This window comes from Desmodus rotundus, chromosome 6, assembly GCF_022682495.2.
Source record: "Desmodus rotundus isolate HL8 chromosome 6, HLdesRot8A.1, whole genome shotgun sequence".
In the NCBI taxonomy this organism is placed as follows: domain Eukaryota; kingdom Metazoa; phylum Chordata; class Mammalia; order Chiroptera; family Phyllostomidae; genus Desmodus; species Desmodus rotundus.
The window spans coordinates 118,579,232-118,589,737 of NC_071392.1; the positions used below are offsets into that span (position 1 = coordinate 118,579,232).

Consider the following 10,506-nt stretch of genomic DNA (forward strand, 5'->3'; position numbering starts at 1 on the left):
GGAATTAAGAAGTATAAGTTGGTAGTTACAGAATAGTCATTGGGATGTAAAATACAGCATAGAGAATATAGTCAATAATATTTTAATAGCTGTGTATGGTGTCAGAGGGGTACAAGATTTATCCGGATGATCATTAGGTAAGTTATACAATGTCTAATTACTGGGATGTAGAAATGAAACTAATATAATGTTTGTCAACTATAATTGAAGAATAAAAAATGATTTAAATTTAAAACATCAAAATTAAAGGATCCACTTTATCTACCACTAAGAAATTTCCACAGCATCTAAAATATGTATGTTAGAGAGTGTCTGAATTCAGCATTGAAGATGGGAGGATGGATTAAAGCTCATACCATTGGTACCTAAGTAGGTTCAAGTGCATCAGTCTCAGGCCCCAAAGAGGAGACCTATTTTACTAGATTTTCCTTCCTCCAGTTAAAGATAGACAGGGGCTGGTAAAAAGACAAAAAGGAGAGCAGAGGATCCAAAGTACATGGCCTTGACTCATTCACTTCCAGCCAATATATCTTTTCACAAAAAGTATTTGGTAAAGTGCCTCAGAGCTAAACTTTCTGGGCAGCTATCCATCTAAACAAAGTGCTTATAAACAGAATTTGGTAACCAAACTGTTTCCAATTAGATGGGAGATTTTATTTAATTTTTCTAGAAATCCATTCAAGATTCCTTAACCTCAAGGTTACATTCCATCAAAGCTCCCCTTCCATTTCTGGTTGTATAGAAATACTAATTACTTAGTGTGAAAGCATTACCTTCTCATAACATAAATTGAGTGCACATTCAAAATTATATTGATTGATATTTACTAGACAGCTACGGTATGCAAGGTGTTATGCTAGGCATGGGAAAAGATAAGAAAAACAATCATGGAGCCAAAAAATTATTAGGCAGCATCTCATCCAACAACATCATTTGGTGGGCTCAGAAAATGAAACTTCAAGAAATCAACTCACTACACCATTTGGTTACAAGAAGCAGAAGCCATTTGAGTCAGCACAAGTAAAGAGAGCTTGATTTTTAAAGAACCAAGAGTATTTTGCATAACTCATGGGAAAGAAGTAAGCCAAGACCAAGGTGGGCTGCAGCAGTGATTTTCAACTGGTGTGACACAAGAATTTTTAAAACATGCAATACCTGACTATTTCGTCAGGAGCACTGGCCTCTTTTCACTTAGATAGTCGAATTTCAAAAAATGACAACAGGCAACACAACAATAGTTGTCTGGTGTGAATGAGTCAAAATTATACCTATGTTTGTCAGATCGGCAAAATATATAATATATTATTTTGTGTACCACAGAATTTTAGTCATTAGTTTATGTGTGCCATGCAATGAAAAAGGTTGAAAATTTCTGGGCTAGAGTATCACCTACAGAATTCTCTTTCTCTCTGTCACGCTCCCTGACTCTCTTCCTCCCTTCTTATTGTATTGCTTTCTCTCTTCATATCTGCTCCAACTTCTGCCCAGAGGGCAGCCTTGGTCCCAAAGTCTAGAGATCCTGCATCCACCACCAACTCACTCAATCTCTGGGGGCCATCACCTGTGGCCAGCAGCATGGTGGGGCCAGGACAGAGATGGGTCAGTTTCTCAGAAAGGGGAGGGGTGGACAGAGAGAAAGTGTTCTTCTCCTACGTGTTGGCCCTTACATCTTTGGCAGCCCAGTCTCATGGCCAAGTGTAATGGGCCTTCTCCATGGGACCCAGGCCCCTATGCATTCTTGAGACATTCCAGATGGTCGATTTCCTATATGTGCCATGTGTTTGCATACCTTCGTGTACGCCCAGGCATTCTCTTCTCCTGAGATGCCCTGGCCTTCCCTCTCAGCTGGACTGTCTTTCCCACGGCAGCACAAGGATGGCATGGGAAGGCTTTACTGACTTTCAGCAGTGCCCTCTGCCCTTCAGCCTCCCAATTTAAACATGCAATCTAAGTAAGTTCCACTCAAACATAGCATCCGGTGCTTTGTCCAAGTTCCCTGAGTTAACTAGAACTCTACCAAAAGCCCTTCCATATTCTGGAGCTGCTCTTAATGCCTGCTCATACTTCAAAACTTGGTTCAAGTGCCACCTCTACTGAGGGGTCCTCCCTGAAATGTCTTTCCCTGTCCACCTCATTTCTCCCTCGGTGCTCTCACAGCACTGTTTCAAAACACATCTACCATAAGCACTTACTCAGGACAACTAGCCCAAAGGCCAGGATGGTGTCGTATTTATTAGTTCAAATCCTTCCCCATCTGCCACACTGTGAGTACTCAACACATATGTGATGAATGAAGGAAATGAAAAAATAAATCCTATCACATTATTTGCCATGTTATAAACATTAACTCATTCAGTTTTCATACAACCCTAGGAAGAGCTACTGTTTTTATCTTAATTTTACAGATGAGAAAACAGAGTGGCTAACTTGCCAAAGCTCACAGCCAGCAGGTGCCAGAGCTGGAATATGAACCCAGAAGTCCGTCTCGGGTCCCTCTCTCAACCCTCATGTTTTCTGCCTCCTCAGCAACCAGGCCCTGGTAGCAGATGACACTTGCTGATCCTCACCCAGACTGCTAGCTTCAATTAAAACTTGAACCTGAGGCTGGCATAGATGGGAGTATGGGTACCTGAGGTGGGGGTAGGGAGAGGGCTGTTGCTTCTTTGCCATCTGTACAGGGCTGGGCACTGGAAGCAGTGGGAATCTCACCTTGGAATCTTTTCAGTGACAAGCAATGCCCACAAACTCTGGGCAAAGCTGGAGGTCAGCAGAAGTTGGCCTTGTGACCTGCCTTCTCTCCCCTGTCTTTCCCTCCTACCCCACAGCCCCATTTTCTCCTTCATTTTGACATAGAGGTCTCTGTCACTCACTGATTCATTCAACACACAGTTCATAAACATGAACCAAGCCAGAAGTGTTCTTAGTACTCAGGAAAGAAAGCCCTGTCAAGTCATTATAGTGTAATGAAAGAAGTAAATACATATTACTGTGGTGAGGTAATATGCTTAAGTATTAATCACACACACACACACACACACACACACACAGGTCTGACTTCAGGAGAAGAGCCTTCCGGAGCCAATGTGACACCAGGAAATGGCAGAGGAGATGGGTGCTGAGTGAAAAAATGCATAAACATAGCACATACTGCAACAAAACTACAGAAAAAAAAGAAAGCCCGTGAGAGGTTAGTGGCTCTGCAGCTCTGTTTAACATAGGAAAGGCTAAGCCACCATGCCACACACACATACACACACTTGTACATTGTTCACAGCTTCCAGTGGGCCAGAGGAAGACTTCTTGCTAACACTTAAGACTTTGTCTTGAATAAATAAAAATTGGAACCAGGGATTTTTTTGTGAATTCAGTAACTTAAGTTTTAAAAATCACCTATAAACAATAATTCAAAGAAAACTTACAACTACATGAGAAAAAATTCCAAGACAAGGGAAAAGGGAGAAATATAAATTACCAGAGCTCAGGAATGAAGTGAAAGAGAAAATAAATCCTCACAGAAATTAAAGACCCAATGAAGCAGCAAAACTCTAGTGAAAAGTCAGCTAAAAATATGAAAGATAGACTTCAGAAAACACAATAACATGAGGGATAACAATGAATTTGAAAAGAAAAATAAGAAATAATAGGTATAGAACAAAGACCAAGGAAATCCAACCTATGTATAATTGGCATTCAACTATATACATTTAAAAAACTTTCCTAAAACAAAAGAACTCGAATTTATAGATTGAAAGGAGACACTATGTTCTGAGAGAATAAATATGTTTTTTTCCTAAGCCTTTCATCTGAATATAAGTCCATTTATGGAACTATGGAGTTATGGGGACTGGTATTTTTGTTCCTCTTGTGTACTACAATGTCCCTAATGTTTAAAATAATGCCTAGGAGGTCCCAATAAACATTCTTTAACTGAATTGCTGAAGGAATAGGCCAACAAACACTGACATATGCTGTTAATGTTATCACCCTGCAAGGAAAAAGATTCCAATGGTTACGCAGAAGAGAGGTCAAATCACCCATTTAAAAAAAATCAAGCTGGCTAAAAACTTCAGCACAACAACAAAGTTAAGAGATAATGTCATCAATGGCTATAAAAGCAGAACCATGGTGTTCCTCAGAGAAGGAAAACATGACTCAGGAACCATATGTCATCACACACTGTAATTCAAATATAAAACATGCAAATATTTTCAAACTACAGAAACTCAGCCATCCTGAAGAAAATAGTAAAAGACTAAGTTTGGTAAACAAAAGAATAGAGAAATAGAGGCAAAAGCACCAAAGTGGGCACTGAATACATTTATGTTTGGGGTTAAGGTGAAAATTGGAATTAAAGTTAAAACAAGATAAATATTATAAACTCTTATGATGTAGAAATTACAAAACCAATGAAGGAAGGAATTTGTTAAGTATCCTGATTTCTTCATTTTTTATAAGAAGAGAATGAAAAGGTATGTTCAAAGCAAATAGCTCAGGTGATAAAGACATAAAGTTGTTCATGTGCCCACCAGGTAGTGGTTTTCAGCCGGGGGTGGCGGGGGAGGGGGGGTGGTGCCTGCATCACTGGTGGTCTTGAAACTTGAGCAGCACTGATGTCATTTTGTGTGTTGGGACCAAAGATAATGAGCAAACTGCAAAGTGCTCAACTGTCTTGTGCAAAGATTTGTCTCATATGAACACACTCATTCATCCCCATGGAAAAATAAAGCACTGGAACTAACAATAGTAATAACCAAGCAAAACTGAGGAGAGGAGGGGTGGGGAGAAGAGAGAGGTGGGATAAGGTAGAAGCACACTGATTTTATCATCACTTGTGGTAGAGAGTCAATTAGTATTGTCTTAAGGCAAGAAGATTAAATAAATTATATAGCAATTTGAGTGCTCTTTTGTACTATTTGAATTATTTGTTTCATATGCACATATTAACTAGTTAAAAATTTTAAAAGATAGTCCTATGAGATACAGGAAGTGGTGGGCTGATAGTGGAGCAAGTCAGTTAGATGCTGGTAGAGATTTCCAAAGTGTCCAGCATGCTGCCTCCTCAATAGGGTTATATCCAGAAGGATGGTAGTGGACAATAAGACCCTCAGATTTCAGGACAGTTTTGAATCTGAAAGTGGAGAGGAACTAAGCCACTTTCTGTTAGGCACAAGGAGTAACCTTGTACCCATGCATGGCGCCTCCCTAGGGCATCTTCAGGAAGGGAGGGACCTCGGCAAGCCCAGAGAGCCTTTGAGGGCTACAGAAGGTGTGGGAGGCAGCCAACATTTCCGCACCCCAGAGAAGCCAGACGGGAGAACGCTGAGGGGCTACAGGGTATCCCACAGTTGGGACAAGAGGACCCACAAAAAGGCAGTGGTCTGGGCCATGTCAGGGACTCTGCTGGAACGCAGACATCTTGAGGGAGCCAGGGTGGGAAAATGCTGTACCCAGAGCCATCATGACAGCCACCCAGGACTAGATGTCTGCCCTCCAACTGCCAAGTTGTTCCATAAACCTAACGCCACCACCACCACCAGCAAAACTGAGAGGAGACCCTAGGGAGAAGGAGATGGGCAGGCAGAAAGGAACATTTCAGAACTAACTGAATTTAACCTGAAATGACCAAGTTTACCACAAATTAACCAAAATGGTTTCTGCTTTTAGCCAAATGAAGGTAGAGAGTAGAGATTAGTTTGTATTTTTTAAAGTTTCATGTGTAGCACAACAGAGTATTTGACTTAAAAATTCAAATAAGAGAATGAGAGAAATGATTGAACTCTTTGCTGCTTGGAGTGTGTTCCATGGACCAGCAGCACTGGGCATCACCTGGGAGTTGACAAAAATACAGAACCAGGTCTCAGGCCATGTTCAAGTTTGACAAGAAGGCCAGGTATTCTGTGTGTGTGCTAATGGGGGAGACCTCTTTCTTTAATAGTTTCGGGTGCTGTACAGAAGTGCCTAGGGAGACAGGACTAAGTGTATAAGAAGAGCCTTTGGAAAGGAGGTGACATCTGGGTCTTAAAGACTGAGCAGCAGTGCTTTACATGGAGAAGGACATTCCAGGCAGAGCTACAGCAAGTCTGAAGCCATGAAAAGCCTGTCCACGTCAGAGAACAGTGTGGTTCATTGTGGCTGGAACAGAAGGTGGGAGGTTAGAGGGGTTTTGTGTTCCACTTTTACAGCCAAAAAACAAAACACAAGACCAGTTGAGGTCCCCGGTTCCTGTGGTGTTTAAGGAACACAGCTGTCCTGCCCCTCCTTACATGTGGAGGTTGTCCAAGCTGCAGAGCTGGAGAGGGGAGCCAACACCACCTCTCTCATGGAGATGCAGCCGGCTGAGAGGAGCCAGCTGGGGGAAGTTTCTTGGAGAACAGACATGATTCCTGGGCCAAGAAACCTCTGGAAGGAGCCAAGAAGGGGAGGGCAGGACAGCCAAGCCAGTGGGACTGGTCCATCGGCCACTTCCAGGCTTCGTGAGACACTGACTCTCTGCCCAGAGCTGGCCAAATCTCTGCAGTTGCAAAGACAGTGTTCAAGGCTGTCACCCAATGTCACCACTTTGAGACCTTGACCACCCCTTCTTCCTGGCCCAGGCCCACCCCACCCTCTCCATGCACTGAGATGAAAGTTCAGCATGTTCTCTCCCACACTCTACCTAATCACTTTGCTATGGAGACTTCCCTGGCCCAGCAAGCAGCTCCACGCCTTCCTGCTGTGCCCCTGATTGAGAACAGGCCTGGGCTGTCCAGGCCTTCCAACAACCTTAACCTCTTCCTCCCCAGACCCAGGCCATCTTGAAGTAGCTAAGTGACTGAACAGAGAATGTAACTTCCAACATCCAGCCAACTGGCTCTTGTTCTGGTGAAATAGTGCCAAGCAAGCAGGGAGGAGGTTAGGGAGAGATGGCACAAGATGAGGCCTGAGAGGTCAGGTCATGCCCTATATTGTAGGCCATGGTGAGAAGTTTGGGGTTGCATTCATATAGCAGTGGGATGCCCTTATGATGGGTTTATTATAGTGAGCAGACCTTCTGCCCCTGTGGGAGAGGCTGGTGAGGTAATATCTGGAGGAAGACTGTCGGAGATAAGAAAAAAGTCACAAACCGGAAGCACAAAGCAGAGGAAATAATGAAGAAATAAACAAAAAGGTTGTTGCCTATGTGTTCAGTGGTAAATCTGCATCAGCCAGTGTAGGATGAAAAGGAAAGTTGGACACAAAGTGGGGGACAGAAAGGACAAATGGGAACCCACAAAGACACACGAGAACCCAGGAGCAAACAAACCGAAACTTGCATCTGTCTTTCGTAGTCTATGCGTGACCTGAAGAAGCCAGCACACTGACCTCAGAGCTGCACGTGTAGGGAATCCAGCACCAGGACAAGGAGCTGGTGGCCTAACTGTCCCCACCCACTGATGAGTCCATCTGGCATATCAGGGACCAGGATGGAAGCAGCTGCAGTGACACCTGGACCCGGTACCCATCTTCCAAGAGTAACATCTGCTGCTGTTGTTTGATGTCCTTTTCCAAGTCTTGCACAAGTTTCTCTTGTGATCTGGGCCTGTATAGTGAAGGGAATTCTGGGAAGTGTAATTCCAGCTTAGCCGAGTTGACACAGTACAAGCTCCCATAGAGTCCCAAACAGAGACCTGGGTGTAGCATAAATTCAGAGCTTTCTCAAATGCTGATTTTGTTTAATATTCCAAATGCACTAGAATAAACTTAGCACTGTTTCTGAATGCTGTTTTTAAAAACTATTTGTAGAAGTGATAGTATAGGATTTCTTCGGTCTCAATTTTTATTGCATTCCTTCTTCACAAATGCATCTGTCTTTTGTTTATCATTTTGTGATCTGCACACTTAAACCCTGTAATTAAAAGTGCTTTACTTGATCTTTGAAAAAAATTGCTTTGGGATAGCATTGAAGGCTTTAAACTTTTATTTATTTATTAATCAGTGTAAACTCCAACACAATACACCACATGATTTCATGCATTTGGAGAGGAAATATATCCTGGTTAAGTGAAAAATTGCGGGTGTGGCTTCCAGAAGACCTTTATTCTAAGCAGATTTATTGAGAAACATTCATTTAAAAGTCTAGACCTTCTTTCTTCAGTTTTCCATAATTTACATTCACTGAGTAGAACTTGTACTGATCGCTGGGATCCAGTTTATTCCAGGGTTCTGGGTTATTCTTATTGTCCCAACAGACATCTGTTGGGACAGATGCCAGACATAAGATATGCAAGCACTGCTCCAGTACCTCTGGTTCCAATAAACACAAGGAGGGGGATCAAGCTTGGATGGTTCTTGGCCTGACAGAGGATCTGGAGAAGCATGGTTGAAGCAGAGAGCTCAGGTCTAGAAGCAGAGAAAAACAAAACAGCAAGGCCCAGGACCAGGTAGTTCCTGCACCAAGGATGAGTGGACGTCCAGTCACCCAGGACCTTCTTTGCCATTGAAGGCTTTTAAATCTGGAAAAGATGTGATCTAATTTACAAATAAAAGTATCACAGTGGCTATTGTTTAGGGACCGGATTAGCAAGGGGTAAGATTAAAACACGTAAACCAGCTAAGAGGTTATTATGAGAGTTGATATTATTGTGATCAAAACTGTAATCACATGGAGTACAGATGTGTATCAGTCAGCTATTACCACAATATTGCCATGTAACAAACAGTCCTCAAACTCAGGGTTGAAAACACTTATTTGTGGGGACAGTTGGGATAGCTCTGCTTCGTGCTGCAAAAATTAAGCACTAGTCTACATTGCCTCATCTTCCAGAGACCAGTGGGCTAGCCAGGGAATGTTCTTCTCATGGTAATAGATGAGGCACAAGAGAGCAAGCCTCCCCACACTACCACATTTCAGGTCTTCAAACATCTCATTGGCTAAAGTAGGTCACATGACTGAGCCCTAAGACAGCATAGGGAAATATACCCCACCTCTAGCAGGAAGAGTCATATATCAAAGGGTATGGACTCCAGGTGGGTAAAGAATTGAGAAAAGTGATATGATCACTTTTCAGTGTTACCAGTAGTAACACTTAGTAATACTAATCAGTGTGACAACAGATAACAGTGGATGTGCAGAGAAAAGGAGAGATTCAGTAGATGATTGTAAGGCAGGACCCGCAGGGTTGGGTAATAGATTGGATATGGGAGTGATAGAGTAGGAGGAATCATGAGTGAGTGCAATGGGCTGGGGCAGAGGTATATTTCATGGAAAGAGAAGAGGATGCCTTCAGTTTGAGAAGCATCATGTGATGATGTCAAGTAAGCAGCTGACTTTAGGGTCTGGAACTTGGATACAAGGTCTGGGTAAGGGTTTAGAATGACCAGTCACTGGCTTATCAAAGGCTTTGCTTGTGGCCATAATCTGTGACTCCATGAGAAATCTGTCCTCTTTCCTTCAGCCCACACCCTAACACAAACCCTGAAAGACATCAGACCCCATCTAACTAAGTTCAAGGGGCACCATGTTGTCACATGAGAGGAAATTCTCACTCAAAGAAGTTCAGAGAGGCTTACAGGAATTGTTGAATTCTGCTTGGAAAATGGTTGTTGTTATTGTTTGTTTTGGGAAAATTATTTGTAGAAGCTTCAGGGTACTGTGGAATTCCCAATTTTCACATCTCTAGGACGGGGCACCTATTAAATTCAGTGAGAACTGTGGATGGGTGGGTGTCAGTTTGGGTTCTTTCAAATGAAGACCCCCCAAGACATAGATTCAAGTGCAAGTTGCTTAGCTGGGAGGTAGGAAGTGGGGAAATGAAGGACACCAACATGGGGCATGTGTAACAGGTTACCACTGTTGGCAACTAGGGTTCAATCCTCCTGGGAATTCTGGAAGAGAGTATAGATTTCAAATGGAGAGAAGGTACAGAAAAGAAGAAACAGTGGTGAGCAATGGACTTTTCAAAATGCACACTGTTAAATCTAACAGAATAAAACACTGTGTGAAATTATGTAGCATAAACACTAAGTAAACATTTATAAATAGAAGAGACTTTGAAAAAGAAATTCAAATATCAGCTGGAATGAAGAATATTAACTATCTGTGCAAAACTTAGGAGTTACAGAGCTACAGGTGGGGGTTCAGAAGTGAAATCTTTCTAAATGTCTCATCTGGGGAGATAGGGAAATGAAAGTATGTTTGTCTCAACTTATTGAGGGGAGAAGATGGAGTAGTGAGAGGAATGGTTGGTGTCCTCTTTTTATAATATAATCATATTTTTAAATTATGAAATCTGGGGAAAAGTCAATGATATTCCCTACCTAATTGGCAGAGAAGGGGGAGATAGATGAAGGAAATGAAACAATTTTATCAAATTAACAAACGTTTAAAAAAGGTTAGATAAACCAACAACAAAATAAAAAGACAACCCACTGAATGGGAAAATATATTTGCCCATAATACATCTGATAAGAGGTTAATATCCAAATTTATAAAGAACTCATATAACTCAATCTCAAAAAACAAACACTTCAACTTGAAAATGGACAAAA

General features: G+C 42.1%; 1 pseudogene; it reads right to left on the reverse strand.

Annotated features, from left to right (window-relative positions):
* Nucleotides 1-8,050: 8,050 nt before the first annotated feature.
* On the reverse strand, nucleotides 8,051-8,336 carry LOC112304231 (cytochrome c oxidase subunit NDUFA4 pseudogene; annotated as a pseudogene).
* Nucleotides 8,337-10,506: the final 2,170 nt, after the last annotated feature.